The sequence below is a fragment of the Vicugna pacos genome, chromosome 22 (genome assembly GCF_048564905.1).
Source record: "Vicugna pacos chromosome 22, VicPac4, whole genome shotgun sequence".
Classification (NCBI taxonomy): Eukaryota; Metazoa; Chordata; class Mammalia; order Artiodactyla; family Camelidae; genus Vicugna; species Vicugna pacos.
This window is the reverse complement of record NC_133008.1, coordinates 17,591,018-17,604,248: the sequence shown is the minus strand read 5'-3', so window position 1 is coordinate 17,604,248 and position 13,231 is coordinate 17,591,018. Positions and strand designations below refer to the sequence as shown.

At 35.5% G+C, this 13,231-nt stretch overlaps 1 long non-coding RNA gene across 2 annotated transcripts in view; it reads left to right on the top strand.

The window, feature by feature from the left end:
- Nucleotides 1-13,231, top strand: part of LOC116285062 (uncharacterized) — a 1,093,935-nt gene that overhangs the window by 60,834 nt on the left and 1,019,870 nt on the right. For both annotated transcript variants that reach the window (XR_004194719.2, XR_012063121.1), the window contains exon 2: nucleotides 565-603. This is a non-coding gene — a long non-coding RNA (uncharacterized lncRNA). The remainder of the gene's footprint in view (nucleotides 1-564; nucleotides 604-13,231) is intronic.

The window sequence follows — 13,231 nt, the reverse complement described above, 5'->3', positions numbered from 1 at the left end:
GGCTTCCAGTGTTCAGAATATTAAAATATAAGGAAAATATGTTCTTCTCTTGATTGAAATTAAATAGTTGCAAATTACTCAATAACTTCAAATTCCAATTTAAACATGAGATACATGAAATACAACTTGATACTGTGTGTGTATGTGTGCAATTAGCATCTCAAAATTAACATGTATAAAATTTTTCTTTAAACTAGTTAAAATTACTTTGGCTTAGCTTTGAACATAGTTAGAATTTCAGATATGCTGTAGTTTAGCTGAAGCAAATTCCATGATGTTAAGAGGACACTGAGGCCAATGCAAGTTAAATGATTAGTATTAGAAGTGGAAACTGTCTAAGGATTTTCACCCTGTATGGTTGCTGTACTTTTTTTACTTGGTAATAGGCCAGTATTGTTACAATAAATCTATAAGTGTTCTAACTGTTCAGAGAGTGACAGTGTTCTTATTTGATTAAGTATGGTTAAGGTGAAAAAATAAAATCTGAATTTGAAAATGAAACCTAAATATCATACAATGTAATACTTGTTATTTCTAATTTTAATAATTTTTTTTCCACACCAGGGAAATCATCTTTTGAAATCTTTTGAAGAACTTCTTAAGGTAAGGACATTTAGTCAATGAAAATTTTATAAAAATGATCATAGCATGTTTATTGCATTACATTATCTGTCTTTGTAAGTTGAATATCCAGTATTAAAGGGCTGAGGAAAGTAGATTGTTCCTCTTCTGCAGGCACTGTTTTCCCCATTAACCTGTTTTATTTTTTACAGTACTTATCACCACCTGGTGTATTTATTTATTTAAACCTTTGCTGCTCATTTTTTCCAGTAGAAGATACCTTTTAGGGGAGCCAGAATGCTTGCTTATTGATGAACATCTGGCCTATAGAAAATATTTGTTGAAGGGATGCGTTAATGATCAATAAAATGATCACTTGTCATGTGTCAGAAGTGAGCATTCCCGCTTTTCCTCTTGGTAAACCTAAGAGGTAGGTATCAGCCCCATTATATGGCCAAGGAGACAATCACAGAGCAGGAGAATTATTTTCTCTAGATTATGTTATTACTAAGAAGGTACTGGAACTCATAATCTTGTTTGAAAATTTCAAATGCTAAACACTTTCTTTCTTGGAACAGCTATCCTGAAATTAAAAATGTTAAAATGCTAGGAAGAAAAAACAGAAAACTTACAGAAAGATCAGAAACAATATTTAAACACAAAATTTCCAACTCGAAAGATCCACTGACCTGGGCCATCTGAATGTAAGGCGATATAACTGATGTGCCGTTACCAGTCACGTGTATTTGACGCACCTCTAGCAAAAGGAGTAAAATTTTGGAAATGAAATACAGCATAGTCTTAAGTACTTAAATGCTTACCTTTAGTTTTGAATCAGTATTTGTCTTGTTAATATATGGTCTAAAACATTGGTCTGACAGGATGAAGTTGAAGAAAAATACAAATACTCTAAAAGAGTTTATTTTCAGGTTTTCATGCTTTAATGAGAGATAATATTGATCTCAGTATTTATCACATTTTAGATTATTTTTATTTTGGGATAATTACAGATTTGCATGCAGTTGTAAGAACTAACACAGAGAAACCCGTGTGTCCCTCACCCGGTTTTCCCCAAAGCAACATCTTGCAAAATAATATTACAAAATCACAACCAGGTTATTGACAGTAATATGTTTAATACACAGAACATTTCCATTACCACAAGAGTCCTTCCTGTTGCCTGCCTTTTATAGCCAGACCCACCTTCCTTATGTCCCCTAGCTCCTAGTAATCACTAATCTCTTCCCTTCTTTCTTCTAAAATATTGTCATGATAAGAGTGCTGTGTAAGTGGAATCATGCAATAGGTAACCCTGACAGTGCTGATTTTTTTTTTAACTCTGTTTAATTCCCTGGAGATGCAACAAATTGCATGTATTGATAGTTGATTCCTCTTTACAGCTGAATGTTATTGCATAGTATGGTTGTACCACAGTCTGCTTAACCATTTCTTCATTAAAGGATATCTAGATTATTTTCAGTCTTTGGTTGTTGTGAATAAAGCTGTTATGAACATTACATGTGGGTTTCTGTGTGAATATAAGTTTTTCCTTTCTCTGGGATAAGTCATATTCTATTTTATGTCTAAAAATATTTTAAAAATGATTTTAAAGATCATTCACGTAGAGCCTTATAGCACAAGAATTAGCTAAATCAGGGTGAAAAAAGAGAATTAGAGTAAGTAAAAAGGAAATTAAGTCATTGTTTTTTATTGATCCATGTTAACATCCTTACTATTATTATTATTATTATTATTAAGGCTGGTGCAACTTTGAAATTAATAATATTGTCATGTTTAAGAAATAGAGGTTTACACGTCACATTCTATTCCTTTGAATGTTATGTGCTGAGCGTTGACTTTTGGTTTGTTTTGTCACCCACATGTATTCCAGTGAGTGCCAGGTTTCCATCCACAGATCAACTTGTAGAGGATTAGAGCTTTAGTATCTTCCTTAAGAACAAAGAATGCCCTTCTGATGTTCTGGGGCATGACATGCCAAGGTGTCAGGGTATGAATTATGGCGTTTATTAATACCCATATTTCTCTTGTGTGGTCTGTTTGCTGGCTTGACAGCTTGCTTCTTCTCATCTAACCTTGAACTGTAAGAAAACAGACAACATTTTGCCAAATAACCGTATGGGAAGGGGACTGTTCTAAGTGATCCAAAAGTAATTAAAAGTGTGGTTTGTGTGTATGCATGTATATACATATATGTATTTATGTGTGTGTGTATATGACTACAAACAGCAAACTACTGCTCTTAGAAAATTTATACTACTAAAGGCTAAGACTAAGAGACTAAAAATAAGACTGTTGAGTACTTGTCTTAGAAGAATTACTAAAATTATACCTGTCTTATTTATATCCTACTATGAAAATTTGGGAATAAACCTTAGTATACATATACTAACTATAATAGAGAATGAGTAAATGTTTCTCTACCAATTTTGAAGTTCAGACAAAATGCATAAACTGCCCTACTGATTGCTGTTTTTTTACCCATTAAAGTCAAGAGAGACAAAAATACTGATTTATCCATGCATTAGAAAAATATTTATTGATCGCTTTCTTAGTGAAGGCTCTTGATGTAGGTGGTGTGAAATCAAAGTGAACAAGATTCTTGCTAATGGAGCTTACCTTCTAGTCAGAGGAGGTAATCAATGTGTGTGGACATAAGTGAATGAGAAATTTTCAAATATTTTACTGTGAGGAAAATAAAACAGGGTGACATGGTAGAGTGGCTAGAGAGTGATGATGGCTCTGTTGGCTAGAGTGGTCAGAGAAACTTCAATGAACAGTTAACATATGAGCAGAGACATGGATGCTGACCTGGGGCTAGAAGTGCTAGCTGGAACATTCCAGGTAGAGAGAATGGCAAATGCAAAGACCTTAAGAATGGGAAAGAGCTCGGAGACCTTGTTTGAAAGGTCTGTAGATTTAGCCCTCGGTCTCAGAAATTAATTGTCTGGTGTACTGGCTTTCTGGAGCCAGAGTCCTGACAGGCAGCAACAGCAAATGTTACCCCACCATCTTGGTATCACTTACTAAATGGACAATGAGAACAGTTTTCATGGCAGAGAAGACACGGCACATAATAGAGAACGACACAGAAATCAGCGGCGGGAAGAACAGAAAACTTGAAGTGCCAAATGGACATGTGAACTAAGAAGCAAGGAAAGTTTAAGAGGGAAGTGTAAGTGTTTCAGTTTGACTGAACAGTTCAAGGAATAGCAGTGGGATTAGGGTGGCAGGAGGAATGAGCAAAGGGAAGAATAGTAGCAGAGAAAGTCTGCTACAGAGCCAGACAAGTGGAGGCTTTAGGATCTTGTTGGTTTTTAAAACTTATCTTCTTCAGTTAATCATAATGGCTGAAAATAGGGATTCTGAAACCGAAACTACTAAGAGTCAATTACAACCGCTTAACTAGCCTGTAACTTTGAGCGTGTTATTCTCATTGTTGGAGCCTATTTTTTAGCCTGTAAAATGGTACTAATGTTTGAATGTACCTCATGTGGATTTTGAAAAGAGTTAGTTTGAATGAAGTGGGGGAACAGTGGAGAGTTTTAAGTATAGGTGTTAAAGGCTATTGGTTGAATTTTAATAGGATCGTTTTGGCTGTTGTGTTGAGAATACACTGAAGACTGATGACAAAGGTTGAAGTAGGGGGACATTTAGGGGCAGTTGAAATAATCCATTTTGGAGCAGGACAGTGGCAGTGGGAAAGGTTAAAAATGGTCAGAATCCAGATGTAATTTGAAGGTATACTCGACAAGGTAAGTTTGTGAGTCAGATGAGCAATGTGAGATAGGGTAATGAATGACTGCATTTTCTGGTATGAATAACCAAAAGGATAGAGTAGACTCTACTGAAATTAGGAAGGCACAAGGTGAAACGTATTTAGTAGGAAATCGAAGATTCTGCTTTGAACAAGTTAATTTTGCGATGCCAATTAAACTTTAAAGTGGAGATACTCAGTAAGCAGTTGGGTATTTATCTTAGGATTTAAAGTCATGAGGCAGGCTACAGTCACCAAGAGAGTGGATCAGAAAGAGAAATGAGGAAATCCAAGAACCAAAGACTGGGATACTTCAGTGTTGGTCACCAGGGTAGAAAAATAACCTGAACATTGAGTGAAGATAGTGCTTCAAGGTGGAGAGAATAGTTAACCATGTCACCTGCTTCTCTTGTAATATGAGGCTGGAGAACTGTCATTGGTAGGAATGAAAACCTAGTGAAAGTAGAAGAAAAGCTGAAAACAATGAGCATAGAATTTGTCTCAAAGTTTTTTTTTTTTCTTTTGTAAAGGAGAGCAAAGAAAAGAAGTGGTAGCTTGAGGAAGGTGGATATGGGAACATTCTGGTGGAGAGAGTAAAGCTGATGCTGAGAGTGATATCCCTGAGCAAGTGAGAAGCCATGGGGGTCTGGTTCACATGTGAGAGGCCTTAGGTGAGAGAGCTAACATCTCTTCTATATTATTAGGATCATTAGGATGAAAGACAGACTAAATGGGTAGAGAAATTGGTAGGAGGGTGAGAATTTTACGGAGCACCTTTCTAGTTGCTTTGATTTTCTCAGTGAAGTGAGAAACAGGATAGTTAACTGAGAATGTAATTGAGGGAGAATGTATTGGAGGTTTAAAGAGAGAAAAGGCACAGCACAGTTGTCTGTAAGGGCAGGGAACTTAACACAAGCAGCAGGCAGTATTAATGCATTACTTAAGGTTCACATTCAAACATTTAACATGAGACCAGTCTTGTCAAGTCTTGCCTGCCTGCTCCTCTCTCTCTGTGTGGGGAGAAAGAATTGTTGGAGTTCAGTTATTCTTGCTGGAATTAAAGTACCCTCTGGAGACTATAAAGAGAGTTGTAAGTGATCAGAAAATAAATGTCTGAACTTGTGAATAAGGAAAGTTACTGCTATATGTATATCCATGAGAACTTGGCTGAGATGGGCTGGAGGGCAGGGTCATTGGAGGAGAAGATTTCAAAGTACTATGAAGTTAGAGTAGTAGAAGAATCATCTCCTATAAATTGTTATCACTAAGGTTTACGACTGGACAGGTCTTTGAGAAAGTATCTGAAAAAGAAAGTAAAATCTTTAATAAACGAGGAGGCCAAGAGAAATAGGAGCTGACAATAAGGAGGAGTAGTATGAGGTGGTATCTGATGACATGATTCAAAGTAGAGCATTTTAGAGAGAAGGAAGAGGAAATAATCTGGCGCTGGAGATGAAGCATAAACAGAACCCTTAGCCCAACACTAGGCCCAGGAGTGTGAGGAAAGTGGGAGAAAACACAGTGATGCACTGGGAAAGCGCTATCCTGAGAAAGATTCAGAGGTCCTTTGAGCAAGATGAAGGGGACATTCATAGTTGAGTTTGAGGGACTGGGGATTTTGAAGATGATGCACCATGAATTCCAGAGCACAGTGAGCAAATGTAGGAACCAGGGACAGCTGGGAGAGGGGACTAAACAGAAGATGCCCAGAGCCTAAGGGGGTGAAATGTAGGAAATGAGAGGTGAAGTTAGAGACTTCTTAGGGTGACCTGAAATAAACAAGAACAAAGGATACTTCATAGCAGGTAGAAATGGTGATAACTGGTTGATATCTGGGGGACCCTCTATCTGACTTCTGAAGGCAGTGGGGAGGCAGGGAAAGTTCACACATCTCTCTCCTGACCACTGTTGATGAAATTTTGAAAACTGCTGAGGGATGGTCTTAATCTGAGTGCAAAAAGTTAGGAGTTTGTAGTGAATTTCTAGTTCATATAATAGTCATTCTTAAAGAGAAATAATAAAAATACTTACATTCTGATCCAGGCCAATTCTAATCACTTAGAGATTACTTGGGAAGGGATGGCGGTCACTATCCCACAGTTTCCTACAAAGTTTCATATTGTATTCAGTCTTGTTTAGGTCAGTCTTAAAGTATTTCCCCATCTTTGCTTTAAACAATAGGCAGTTATGCTCAGAAATCGCCTCTTTTGTATTTAATTTATCCATTGACTTGATTAAGCGCAACAGGTTTTCACTCCGAGATTTCTCTCACCAGGAGGTTTTTCACACGTCTCTTTGTTATCCTTTCTCTTCTTTTGGTCGTCTGGCAATAAAATCATAATCCTGTCTTTTACAACATCACAGGCTGATAACAGCATGAACACACTCAGAGGATTCTTGCTCTCATTAAGCTTTTAATTTCTTTATTGACTTTAATTAAATTTGAGAGGCTTTTTCAATAGCAAGAAAGAAACATGTTTGTGTGTTGGATTAATAGCATTGTATTAGCCAGACTATAGATGGGGGAAAGGACAGGATTTTATCTTATCCTAGGATCACAGATGTGAAGTTTTCCATCTCTGGGTTTCTTGCTTTTAAAGGATTGGACATTCTACTGTATGAACCACCAAAAAAATTGCATTGTTTCCTTGACAGAGAGCCTAAGAAGCCAGTGACTCTCAGGTGAAGCTTTATAAACAATATTTCAGCTGATTTGCTCACTGTAAATTACATTATACGGTGCCTATGCTTTTAAAATGCAATGAGGATATTTATTAACTCGATGAACAAATATTTATTGAGCACCTATGATGAGCAGCATTGGTGCATGAGGGAAGAAATGTGCCTGCTCTCACAGAACCATTATTATAGTAACAGAGAGAAACAATGAACTGGTAGACTGGTTTAAATAAATAGCATATTTTAAAATAGTTGTATGAACGATGAAAAAATGTAAGCAGGACTACATGATGAATGAAATGACTGGTGGGTTGGAAGGTGAGATCAGTGAGAGAAGTTGGTCAGAAAAGATTCCTCTGCATAGCTGACAATTTAGCCAAAAGAATCATTACTTTATTACATTTAGTGTGTCTTTCTCTAGTTTTGGTAAGCTTTGCCTAAATCTGCATATCTAATTAAAGTAACAGATAGGCATTTAGAATTAAAGCTAATGAGAAGAAAGAAAGGCTTATTTCAAATAACAAATTATTTATTTTATTTACCATAGAAGAGCCCATATCAAATATGTGTACTTATTATTTGAGGTTTTTGAAAGAATTAGAATCTTGCCATTAAGGGGGAAAATGAAGTGAGGATGCATTAAATCTGAGGTTTGCTCCATAGTAGGTAGTATTCCATAGCTGCGCTCTCCGACATGGTCCACCCTAGTCACACTTGTCTATTGAACGCTTCCAACAAGGCTAGCTCACAATGAGATATGCTGCTTGTATAAAATAAATAATCTACTTCAAAAGCTAAAGTTAATTTTTTTTATTGATTACAGATTGAAATGTAGTATTTTGGATATGGTGGGTTAAATTACATAGGTTTAAAAATTAATTTTACCTGTTACTTTTTACTTTTTTTTGTTACTTTTTACTTTAAAATGTAGCTACTAGAAAATTTTAAATTCTATTTTCAGTTTTTGTTTTTGGTTCACATTGTATTTGTGTTGGTCCATAATACTCAGTAAAATTGTTAACAGCCACTTAAACACATTGCAAAGAATTTAGAAACTAATTGTTTAAGTGAATTAAATACTCATGAAAAATTATGTATTTTCAAATTTAAATGACAAAATCCAAATAGAATTTATTTAAGATAATATAATACTGAATTTATATTATAATTAATATCTATTAATATTTGGGTATGACATGCTAACACAAAATAATCTTTGAAATCTAGTAATTTTTGCATTATGTTAGAAAAGGGGACATTCTGACTTGTTGGAAGACTTGCTGTGTCATCCATCTAGAATAATTAACCACATTGACTAAGTTGTGGAGATAATTTTTCATTCTTCAGAACCATGTAGAACCTGAACTGAAACTTAACTACCTTTTTTAGGGTCCACCTTTGGGCAGAAGTAAGTTTTCACTTTCATAAAAGAAATCAGTCTAACCAGAAATTACACTGGTATTTTTAATCTAAATCCAAATACCTTGTAAGCAACCTTGGTCCATATAAATTCAACCAGTCATACAAATTGTTAGAAGCATTCTATCTAGGTTGAAACAGTTCTAATGAGAAAAAGATTATCATCTGTTGTTTCTGTTTATTTGCTTTCTTGTTTTACACAATCACTTCTTGTGCTTGTGAAGCATAGTTTAAAGGCTGAAATACTTAGAAGTAAAATATTAAATGTGTAGTAGAGGTAGTGGTTTACAATTACCAACTTAGTCCAAGTAGAAAAGAGAATTCTATTTTTAAAGTCTTTGAACACATAAAATTTCTAAATGGTTCTTGTCTTTATAGAGCACTATAATACTCTCTATGGTACCCATTGTTTAGAATTTCCCAATGGTAGGGTTCTTCCAGGCCAAATGGAGTCTTCTAATGAGTAGCTGGCTATTTGAAAGATAGGCTCTTGTGATGGAGATCTTTTTTTTTTTTTCCCTTAATTGAAGTATAGTCACTTATAATGTGTCAGTTGCTGGTGTACAGCACAATGTCCCAGTCATGCATATGCATACATATATTCATATTTTTTATTAAAGGTTATTACAAGATACTGAATGTAGTTCCTTGTGCTATACAGAAGAATTTTTTAAAAATCTATCTTTATATATAGTGGCTAACATTTGCAAACCTCAAACTCCCAAATTTAGCCCTTCCCAGCCCCTTTCCCCACGTAACCAGAAGACTGTTTACAATGTCTGCGAGTCTGTTTCTGTTTTGTAGATTAATTCATTATTAGTGTCCTCTTTTGTTCTTTTTTTTTTTGATTCCACGTATGAGTGATATCATATGGTATTTCTCTTTCTGGCTTACTTCACTTAGAATGACGATCTCCAGGTCCATCCATGTTGCTGCAAATGGCATTATTTTATTCTTTTTTATGGCTAAGTAGTATTCCATTATATACATATACCACAATTTCTTTATCCAGTCATCTGTCGATGGACATTTAGGTTGTTTCATGTCTTGGCTGTTCTATCTAGTGTTGCTATGAACACTGGAGTGCACGTATCTTTTTGAATTAGAGTTGCCTCTGGATATATGCCCAGGAGTGGGATTCTTAAAGGACTATCTGTTCTTCACTCCATAATTATATGGACCTCTTTGTTCATGCTGATAAAACTTATATGTTTGCATAGTGATCACTATTACAAGCATAGCACGGAGATATTGTGGATTTGATTTTGGACTACTGCAATAAAGTGAACATTGGAATAAAGCAAGTCACATGGATTTTTTATTTTACCAGTGAATATAAAAATTATGTTTACACTGTACCATAGTCTATGAAGTGTGCAGTAGCACTGTGTCTAATAAATGTACCTACTTTAATTAAAAAATAATTTACTGCTAAAAAAATGCTAACCATTATCTGCTGGTGCAGAGTTGCCACAAACGTTCAATTTGTAAAAAGCACAGTATCTGTGAAGCACAGTAAAGTGAAGGACAATAAAACAAGGTATGCCCCAAGTGAATAACAATTACTTCATTACTCATTGGCTTAAAACAACAACTTTGTTACAATCACTGATTCTGTGGGTTAAAAATTTAGGAAGGTCACAGCAGACATAGATTTTCTCTGTTTAGTAACATCTGGGGCTTCAGTTGTAGAGACTTAACATTTGAGGGTGAGTGACTGTCACCAGGAGGCATCTTCACAAATCTGGTGGTTCATTTTAGCTGTCATCTTGGACCTTAACTTGGACTCTGGAATGGTATATCTACGTGTGGTGTCTACATGTGTCTTGGGCTTCCTCACAGCATGACTTCCTCAGAATGGTTAGATCCTTACATTGCAATTCAGAGTTCTGCAAGTGAGTGTTCCAGTGAGACAGAAGCTGCGTTGTTTTTTATAACCTCACCTCGAATTCATATGGTGTCACTTCCATCCCATTCTGTTAGCTGCAGGCAAATTATAAGCCCACCCAATTCAAGAGAAGGAGGGAACATAGACTCTATTTCCTGATGGAAGTAATATCAAAGAGTTTGCAGACATGTTTAAAACATTGTGCATTAGAGGATAAATGTCTCTCTAGTGTGAATCCTGAAAGAAAATTATAGAATTGTAAAGGTAGATACTAATGGAATAGCTAGTTTTCTGTTAGTCTAATATTGATAATTATATGCTTTCTTATTACTGGGTATTGAGGGTTGTAGGAGAAAAGTTCTTTGATCCATTAAGAAATTGGTAAGTATCTAGTTTCCTTGAAACGCAGTTGAGGATTTTCAGTTTAAGCTTTTAGCATCAAATCTATTTTACTTTCACTGTAACAATATTTATTTTCCTCAAACTTTATCTTTTTGATTAATCCTGAAAATAAATGCATTAGTATTACTTTTTTGGTAAATAACGTAGATATAATGTTTTAATAGAATATTAATAGCTACCAAATGAGACTGTGATCTTTGGGGAATTATTATTTTTCATTCCTTAAGCTTTTGGTACTGATTTAGATCTGTTCGCTTGCTTATTTTTAAAATAGTCTCTCTCCTAGATGATGCTTGAAATTTCGTGTGCTCATCTGTTGCCTTCATTTACATATAACATCTCTAGGTTAGTCCCTCAGCCTATTCCAGTAAGTACAGAGATAATGGCCCTGCTCTTATGGAACTTACATTCTTAGTGGTAATATACATATGATAAATAAATATGTAAATGACTGAAAACCATAAGGAAGTCATAAATTTTATGATGAAAGAAACACAGGGTGAAAAAAAAATACAGTGAAAGTAAAATAAGGTGGTGTGATAGCACTGAGGAGCAGATATGATTTTGCTTTGGAGTGTCAGGGAAGATTTTAATGCAATTATAATATCTAAACCAGAACCTAAATGACAAGGTATCTGTAGTTTTGTGAAAAGTTTGGGGGCTAATGGTGATGATGGTTAATTTTAAATGTTAACTTCACTGGACCAGGGGGTGTCCAGATAGCTGGTAAAGCTATCTAGTAAAGCTGATAAAACATTATTTCTGGCTGTGTCTGCAAGAGTGTTTCTGGACAAGATCAACATTTGATTCAGTAGACTGAGTAAAGTCCATCCTTACCCGTGCAGGTAGGTGTCATCCCATCTGTTTAGGGCCTGAATGGAACAAAAAGGTGATGGAAGGGTGAATTCACCCTTTCTCTTGACCTGAGGTGCCCATCTTTTCCTGCTTTCAACATCAGACCTATTGGTTCTCTAGACTTTAGATATGGACTGAATTATACCTCTGGCTTTCCTGGTTCTTACTTTGCAAAAGGCAGACTATAGTAGTTCCAGGTCCCCATAACTGCATGGATCTGATTCCTGTAGTAAATCTTTCTGGAGAACCTGACTAATACAGTGACCATTTCAAGTAGAACAGCCTTACCAACAATCACATTTCTTGGTGTCTAAACTCCATCCTTATGGAATAACTTGGTGTTCCTAAAACATCGAGTGGTTTCACCTTGCCACACATGAGTACTTGCTCCCTGTGCCAATTATATACTCCTTTTCATCAAGAAAAAAATAAACAAAACAAAAAATAAACAAATGAAAACAACTCTTGTTTAACATCAAACTCAGTTATCAACTTAACCTTTTTCTCACCTTCAAAATAGTCTCTTTCCCCTCTTTTCAGAATGTTTTACCGCTTACTGGGTTATATTACTGTTTTTCTTTATTGTTTCTTGCTTATTTTTCTGAGTAAATGGTAAGCCTGATGAGAGAAAATTTGTGTGTGTTTTTTTTTTTTTGGTCTTTTTGGAGTGTGTGTATGTGCTGTGTCGGCCCAGTTTTTGGGCATGTAATAAACCCAGAAAAGTTTCTTTAATGTAGTTCTGAATCCAAAATCCAGTTTTTTAATGTTAAGAGACTGCTGTTTGATAGTAAGCATTTCCAAAGGACTTCAATTCCTTCCGCTATACTTGCCCACATAATTCTGTGTCTACTAATCCACGGTAGATGGCATTATGCAAACACACCTGATAACTCCCCTGAAGCAATTTAAAAACTTGAAGGAGGGTTTAATGAATTGACTGTATTTTTCAGCCAGTGATGAGAAACAAACCCTGAATGAGAGAATTGATATTTGTTGTGTGGGGATTTGCAGCTGTTGTAACACATTCTACCAACTGATCACCCCCTGTTAAGTGTAAATGTGTTTCCAGTGTCCTGCTATCCGAAGAACTCCTCTATTCATTCTTTGGTAATTATAGGTTAGCTTGTCTATTAAGAACTGTGAAAGAAAAATATCAGTGGTAATAAAACCCTACACGTACGTTCTCACGGAAGGAAAAACCAGGGGAAGAAACACACTTGTTTCCCCTTCGTTTTCATGAAACTCTTGCAAACTAGTGCTTTTCCTGTCTCTTGAACTGCTCCTTTTTTGCCTACGTTGGGTTCTCTTCTTATTTAACTATGGTTCTTATCTAAAGTTCAAACTTTTTTGATTATTTTCTCTCTAAATTCTTGCTACTTAATCATGCATTGTTATTTTGACTTTCAAGTTACAGAAGTGGAGTGATGACAGTAACAGCTGATAACTAGATTACATTTTAGAGTTTCTAAAGAAATTTCCACATATATGCTACACATCTGATACAGCTTTTATTTGTATGAATAAAATATTTTTAAAAATCCATCTGAATTTTAATTTTCTGTATCATCCACCTCACTTCTATGCTAAGGTTAGTTTCCTGACTGTTCTGTGATGATACAGTACAGATACCTTCATCCTTAGGGTCATTTTTT